Source organism: Leucopleurus acutus, assembly GCF_964270905.1.
Source record: "Leucopleurus acutus genome assembly, chromosome: X".
Lineage (NCBI taxonomy): Eukaryota > Metazoa > Chordata > Mammalia > Artiodactyla > Delphinidae > Leucopleurus > Leucopleurus acutus.
Genome location: NC_139148.1, coordinates 89,476,032 through 89,484,150, shown reverse-complemented (window position 1 = coordinate 89,484,150; position 8,119 = coordinate 89,476,032). Strand labels below are relative to the sequence as shown.

At 41.8% G+C, this 8,119-nt stretch overlaps 1 pseudogene across 1 annotated transcript in view; it reads left to right on the top strand.

Moving 5' to 3' along the window:
• Positions 1-1,893: 1,893 nt before the first annotated feature.
• LOC309978611 (AFG1-like ATPase) overlaps positions 1,894-8,119 on the top strand; it is a 34,368-nt pseudogene continuing 28,142 nt past the window's right edge. The window contains exons 1-3 of the transcript in view: positions 1,894-1,902; positions 5,580-5,657; positions 6,652-6,762. The product of the transcript in view is annotated as an AFG1-like ATPase (transcript). The remainder of the gene's footprint in view (positions 1,903-5,579; positions 5,658-6,651; positions 6,763-8,119) is intronic.

Genomic DNA, 8,119 nt, shown 5'->3' with positions numbered 1-8,119 from the left:
CCCACTACTGGGCATATACCCTGAGAAAACCGAAATTCAAAAAGAGTCATGTACCAAAATGTTCATTGCAGCTCTATTTACAATAGCCCGGAGATGGAAACAACCTAAGTGCCCATCATCGGATGAATGGATAAAGAAGATGTGGCACATATATACAATGGAATATTACTCAGCCATAAAAAGAAACGAAATTGAGCTATTTGTAATGAGGTGGATAGACCTAGAGTCTGTCATACAGAGTGAAGTAAGTCAGAAAGAAAAAGACGAATACCGTATGCTAACACATATATATGGAATTTAAGAAAAAAAATGTCATGAAGAACCTAGGGGTAAGGCAGGAATAAAGACGCAGACCTCCTAGAGAACGGACTTGAGGTTATGGGGAGGGGGAAGGGTGAGCTGTGACAGGGCGAGAGAGAGTCATGGACATATACACACTAACAAATGTAGTAAGGTAGATAGCTAGTGGGAAGCAGCCGCATGGCACAGGGATATTGGCTTGGTGCTTTGTGACAGCCTGGAGCGGTGGGATAGGGAGGGTGGGAGGGAGGGAGACGCAAGAGGGAAGAGATATGGGAACATATGTATATGTATAACTGATTCACTTTGTTATAAAGCAGAAACTAACACACCATTGTAAAGCAATTGTACCCCAATAAAGATGTTAAAAAATAAATAAATAAATAAATAAATGTCCTGTTGCTGGCTCAAAGACAGAGGGGTCCACATGACAAGGAATTAGAGTTGCCTCTAGGAACTGAGAGCACCCTGAGCTGACAGCCACCAGACAGCCAACAGATAATGCACTGTAGTCCGTGACCTTTGTGACAGTTCCAGTGTAGTACTGCTGGGTGGATAAGTCTATCTGATTCTAGGTTCATTAATAGGAAATGTGCCTGTAGATCTAAGCCACTTTCTCAATATCACTTTTATAAGGAGTAAAGTTGATATATTGTTCTTATTCTTTTTTCATATTTCTTAATTGGTTTAGAGCTCAGATGTGGAGCAGTGATGTATTAGGGGTGGGGAAGCCTTTAGAAGCCCAAGAATTTTGGAGCAAGACCACAGGAATAATTGGGAGCCAGCAAGACACAGAAAGGGGAGAGAACTGTGGGCCAATTGTAAGACCCACCTATGAGGGCAGAGCAGAACATGTGCTCCATAAGGGCAACTCACCACCAAGAGTTTTGAAGGGAGCGGGCCTGAGCTGTGCAATTAGTTTTTCCTTCCAGTGTCACTAATCAGGTAAGTCGTTCCTGTGATAGAGAAGAAATGAGTGTATGGAGAGTCTAGAAGTGTTTTGGTCATGGATGCCCCTTCATATAGAAGAAGTTAACAGGAATGGAGGATTAGAATTCCCCAGGACAAACCAATGTATGGTCCAACTGACTAAGTTTCTGCCTACTAAATAACTATAATATTCTAGGCCTGCTTTCTTTAAATAATTCCCAAATTGCCTAAATGGCATTTATTTTGTGTGTTCCTCGATCATTCAGTCACATGATTACAGTCAGTCTCTTAGTTTTCTGCCACAGATGGCTAACTGCTTAGCATGGCCTGTGATTTTACACGTTCACCCTCTGAGGGCTAGTTCACCTTCAATAACCCTAGGACACCTCCCTGAGTTTTGTTATACTGATACTTCCTTCCTGTCTCATTTTAACACAAAATTCCTGACGACAGGCACATGCCTTGTTACAACAACGTGGGCAGAATTTCGCCAACCGCCCGGGTCCCAGTCTAGTGCCTCTATTTCTCCGGTGGCAGCCTGAAGAGCAAAGGTACTCTGCTTTCGGCGAAATCCAGGGTGTGGATGGATGGCTGTGAAGAGGCATTTCCGATGTGGAGAAACAAGCCTGCGCCTCGCGGTTGCCATAGAAACCTGACGTCAATATGGCGACCGTGACGATTTTTTAATACAGACAGACGCTGCTTGATGAGAGAAGCAGGTTCCGCCTTCAGGTTTTTGGGACTCAGCTGAGAGTGTGGGTCCGTGAGGTGCGGGCTGGGCCGCCCTGGGGTGTGGGGAGATAAAGGGATCCACATCCAAGTCACCTCTTTCCCGCTTTGGGGCTTGGTGCCTCCGCTGTCTCGTAGGTAAAGCCATTGGGGTCCCGCCCAGCCCCAGTGGGTGCGGTGTCCTGCTCCAGGGGTGTCCTGGAGCCACTTTCCTTCTAAAGGCAGGGGCGCGGGAGGTGAAACAGGTAACGACTCTCTGAGCCTCAGCTTTCCCCTCTGTAAAATGGGGATAAGAATGCTTTCCCCACAGGATCGCTGTGAACGTTTAGCGATAACACGTGAATAAGCCGATGGTCCTGTGGTTATTGCAGGAGCATGAATGTCTGTATGAATTCAGGCCACTTCTTATTCCTTTTCCACTTTGTTCTTAGGGGACATATGAGGAAAGGAGAAGAAAAAGGCCCTGGTGGGAAGCTCATTGTACCTTCTGGTGGTTAGGATCACTACCCAGTTGTTTCACTGTCATTGTCACTAACCCAGTGCTTAGCACGGTGCAGGGCACACAGTTACACCAGTAAAGCATGGTAATTGCTGGATCTGTTTCTCCCTGTGCAGCTCCTCATGCCGATGGCCTTGCTCATATCAGGTGTCTGAAGGGGGCAGGTTCTGAGGATCTGTGTCCTGATGGCTTCTGAAGCTTCTACTCCAGATTCAAAGGCAACAGTCTTCAGGAGAACCCAACAGTTCACATCTTTATTTGGTTATGCCGCCTGGCTCAAGTGAGTTCACAGATCTGATAAAAGCATGCTGTGGAATAGCTCCTGTGAGGTTCACATACTAGCCTAAAAGTAGAGAAGCTACTTTGATCTTATCATGGAAGAAAAGTTTTAGCAGGTGGAACGCCATTCTATCAGCAGCTGCATGCTTTGTAATAGCCCTTGAGGTCCATTAGAAATGTCTTCTTTTGTCTGAAAGCAATTATTTGTCCAGTCTGAGGGAGGAACTTGATCTTTAACATGCATTTGGAATAAATATACCTAAATTGTTCTCACTGGGTAAATATTATTCAGTGATTCCCATGTTTCTATCAGGTGGTTGTTGAAATATGCATTTGGTTAGAAAGTCTTCCTAGCGATTTGAGATTGTAATATAGTTTCTTCCCTGGAAGCCATGTTTTTATCCATTCTATAATGAAAAGTTTTAAGAAGGCAGAAAATTTCCAAATGTAAGTTTAAAATATGTTTTAAGAATTTATATTTTTAAATAATTACTTTAGAGTGTCTTATTAATCTGCTAAAATAACCAAATACTCTTAAATATAGTTACGTTTACTTTCCCAGTACATAACAGTTTCAGCTCTTTATTACCTGGCCTCCCTCCCCTCCCTCTGCAGTGTACCGAGGTAACCACTGAACTTCTCTCACTATAGATTAGTTTTCATATCCTGGAATTTTATTCAGATGGAATCATAAGGTTTTTTTTAGTTCATTGGTTTTGGTTTGGCTTCTTTCATTCAGCCTATTTATTTCAGATTTATCCCTTTTGTTCCATGTATCAATAGTTCATTCTTTTTTATTGATGACTAGTATCCCAGTATACAGATATACTGCAATTTGTTTGAAATTTGTTGTTGTTTTTTAATTATACCTCCAGTGAATATTTGTATATTAGTTTTTGCATGGACATATGCTTTCTTTCCCTCAGGTAAATACTTAAGAATGCAGTGTCTGGATCATATGGTAGATGTAAGATGAACATTGTTAAGAAACTGCCAAACTGGTTGCACCATTTTTCATTCCCTCCAGGAGTGTGTGAGAGTTCCATCCTCCACAACCTTGCCAGTGCTTGGGATGATCAGTCTTTTTAATTTTAGCCACTCTCATGTGGATGTAGTGGTATCAGATTGTAGTTTTAATTTGCAATTCACTAATGATGTTGTTGAGCATATTTTCATGTGCTTATTTGCTAATTCTATATCTTCTTTGGTGAAATTTCTATTCAAAAATTTCCCCCATTTATTTATTATAGTGTCTTTGTTTTCCTAAATGACTTTTGATAGATTTTCTATATTCTGGATATAGGTCCTTTGTCAGATATGTAATTTGCACATATTTTCTCCCACTCAGTGCCTTGACTTTTCATTCTCACACCAGTATCTTAGGAAGGGCAGTTTTTAACTTAGAAGTCCAGTGTATGTATTAGTTCACTTATGGATTATAGTTTCGGTGTCTCATTTATGAAATCTTCACCTAACCCAGGGTCACAAGGATTTTTCTCCTATATTTCGTCTAGAAGGTTGATAGCTTTAGAGTATATTTGGGTCTATGATCCATTTTGAGTGGACTTTTGTGTATAATGTGATATGTGCGTCACAGTTTATATTTGTGTATATAATATCCACTTGTCCCAGCACCGTTTGTTGATAAGACTTATCATTTCTCCACTGAATTGCCTTTGCCTCTTTTTCAAAAATCAGTTTTCCATGTATGTTTGCATCTATTCTTGGACTCTTTATTATTTTCCTTCAATCTGCTTATCTACCTGATTCCAATACCACACTGCCTTGATTGCCGTAGGTTTATAGTAAGTCTTCAAATCTGGGAGTGTTCATCCTTCAACCTTATTCTTTTTCAAAGTTGTTTTTCATAGTTCATGGCCTCTGCATTTCCACATGAACTTCAGAATTGGCCCATAAATTTCTTTTTAAAAATATTTTCTGGGCTTCCCTGGTGGCGCAGTGGTTGAGAATCTGCCTGCTAATGCAGGGGACACGGGTTCGAGCCCTGGTCTGGGAGGATCCCACATGCCGCGGAGCAACTAGGTCCGTGAGCCACAACTACTGACCCTGCGCGTCTGGAGCCTGTGCTCCGCAACAAGAGAGGCCACCATAGTGAGAGGCCCGCGCGCCGTGATGAAGAGTGGCCCCCGCTTGCCACAACTAGAGAAAGCCCTCGCACGGAAACGAAGACCCAACACAGCCAAAAATAAATAAATTAATTAATAAACTCCTACCCCCAACATCTTCCTTAAAAAAAATATATATTTTCTAAGATTTTTATTGGGATTGCACTGAGTATATAGATCAATTTGGGGAGAAGTGCCATCTTAACAATACTGAATCTTCTGATCCTTAAAGACAGTTGTCTCTCCATTTATTTAAGTCTTCTTTAATTTTTCTGAGCAATGGTTTGTAGTGTTCAGTACAGGCCTTGCACATTTGTGGACAGATTATCCATAAGTATTTCAGACTTTTTGATGCTATTGTAAAGAGCATTATTTTGTAAATACAGTTTTCAATTACTATATTTTCACTGAACTGTCAGCAGCCAAATGCTTAACAATAGCCATTGCAGGAACTTTTTGGTTGAAAGCACAGGCTACCCTAGGGTGGAAAAGCTACTTAATGCATAACATGCTTTTGACTGTGTTTCTATATCAGCTTTTAGACGTTATTGGCAATGTGCTGAAGCTAGGCAGGAAAATGTCATGGAGATAATTCTACATGACATCTCCAGAAAAATTAGCCACTGAAAGAAAATAGTTACGGTAGCTTTTAACTTCATGTGTGTGGTTAGAATTGAACCAATTTAATTGTGGGGTTCTTCTTTTCTGTCCCCCAGCAAGTCTTCCTCAATGAATTCCTGGGTTATCAGGTGGTGAAACAGACAGAAGGAGAGAGCATGTATGTATATGAGCATGTACGTTTGTATGTATATTGGGGAAGCTGCCAGGAATCTTTATTATAAGGAATACTTGAGATTAATCCTGTGGTCATGTCAGTCCTGTTAACTTCCTAGCACATAATTGGAACCAAATCACAGTGGTTGTTGTTCGTTTTTTTTCCAGCTTCACTTGGCCAGCATGGTTACCATGGTGACTCAGTGACTGCTGTGGGATTTGGCACAGCTTGAACATCATTTTATAATTCTAACCTGAATTATTTATTACTATGATAGTTGTCAAGTGTTGCTTTTCTGATTTGCTCATTCCTTTCCGTTTGTTCATTGAAATTTGACTGGAGGTAGAGCTTTCTCTTCTCTCTGTTTTAATATTTATATCAGTATGACTCATAGATTCCTATTTTGCTCAGAGGGCTACCATCTGATGCTATATTTATTTTGATGCTCAAAATGTCCCAGAATTGGCCAATAGAGGTCGCTTTAAGTTGGCTTCTGTGTCTATTTGACACCTCCTTAGAATTCTTTGAACATGTACTTTGTTCTCTAAACCTGAGTATCTCCTAATGTGTAGAAAGAAAATTATGATCCCCACCTCAGAACATCCCTTTGAGGAACTGAAGAGAAAAAGTCTGATAATTACAGCCTTCAGTGTGTGGCACCTATTAGGCCCTCAGCAATGTTAGTTCCCCATTCCAACTTTGCTTACTTCATTCTGTCAATATGATGCCTCTGGCATTACCATAGTAGCATGACCTCCAGGGAGAGTACTTGGACATGTAACATAAGCAGGGATAAGCGCACATGTCCATGACCTGTGAGCCTCAGTGTCACTGCTGTGTGTGCAGAGGGGGCTGTGTGATGGAGCTGGGGAAGAGGAAAAGCATCACTGCACAGCTTCCAGTGAACTGAGAGGGAGCAGGCAGAACATCCTCACCTCTTCCCCTGTGTTTCATGTACTTTCCCTTCATCTCTCTTTCCTCTCTATTTCATGTGCTGTCTTATCTCCTTACAGTGGAACATCAGAGAAGGGTGTGGACTTCGAGTCCCAGGAGCAGGATCCAATAGAGAAGAACCAAGTGTGATGTCGAGTCTACTAGACAGGTTCCTGGAACAAGAGTGTAAGGTAAGTCACCACCCTTCCCTCCATTGTCTTCTATACATCAGGATAACAGTACTCAATGTTTCTGACCACCCAGGAGTATTGTGGTCTTTAGGTATGAGCCCATGTGGGAAAGCAATCTGTGCTCATAGGTGGGAGGGAAGGGCCAGTGCACTTTCAAGTAATAACATTAACAGATACACCCCAGATATCATAGAACTCTGCATGGTAGGCATTAAATTAATGCTACACAAATGTTAGCTGTTTGGGTCAGGATTTCTCCAAGTGGGATCCTCAAAGCACTTCATTAAACTCACTTGGGGTCTTGTTAAAAATACCAGATTCCTGGGTCCACCCCAGGTCTGCTGAATCAAAACCAGGGAGGTAGAATGCGAGGTGTCTACATTTTGAGTAACATCTCCGGTGTTTCTGGTATTCATCCCATTTTAAACAGCTCTGCTGCAGATTTGCAACAAACACTTCTTAAAATTTTGAATCCTTTAATGTCTAATTTCCTTGTCAACTTCTCCTGTACCTCAGTCTTAAATATTTGTCTCTGCTCCTATATGTCAAATAGGTAACAGTTACTTCATGTAAGTAATATTTATTCAGATTTATATGTGAAGCACTGAACTAGGCACCAGGGACACAGCACATAGAACAAGACAGGCAAGGTCCCTAGTGACATGCTCTGATTCACGTGCTCTCAAGGCAACTCTGGCTGCTGTGTGGGGAATGGACTGGACAGGGACAGGATAGCTATGGGGATAACCGTTAGGAGAATTTGCAGGGTCCAGGGGAGAGACGAGGGTGGATCGGCCCTGAGCTGCAGTGGTGTGCAGAGGATGGGTGGCCTGGACAGGGCCTCTTGGAGGTAGGGCAGGAGGGGCCTGCAAGTGGGTGTGCACGGGAGGTATGTGAGGATAAGGCAGGATCCTGCATGGGACCTCAGCTTTATGTTTGGCCATGTGCAGAAATGGTGGTGTATTTCCTGAAATCAGTTGTTCCAAGTACTTTGAGATATTCTCATAATTAGTTAGGTATCCAACAGTGGTTAATAGTGAAAGTTAATGATACACAAAATCTAACATTTGATGAATAGGATTCAGTTGTAAGACTATTAAGCTTTATTAAACATATGTGTAAACTATAAAACTATAAAAATATCATATTGTCAGTATTTGTTTAAAGCAGCTAGCATTTAGTGAGCTGTTATTGTGTGCCTCGCACTGTTCTAATGGTTATGTATTAACTCAGTTCTCAAAGCAGCAGCCCATGACGTAGGGACGGTTGTTTTCCCCCTTTTACAGAAGTGGTAACTGAAGCGCAGAGTGGTTCTTTCAATCTCCCAAGATCACAGAGAGCCAGGTATCCCAATATC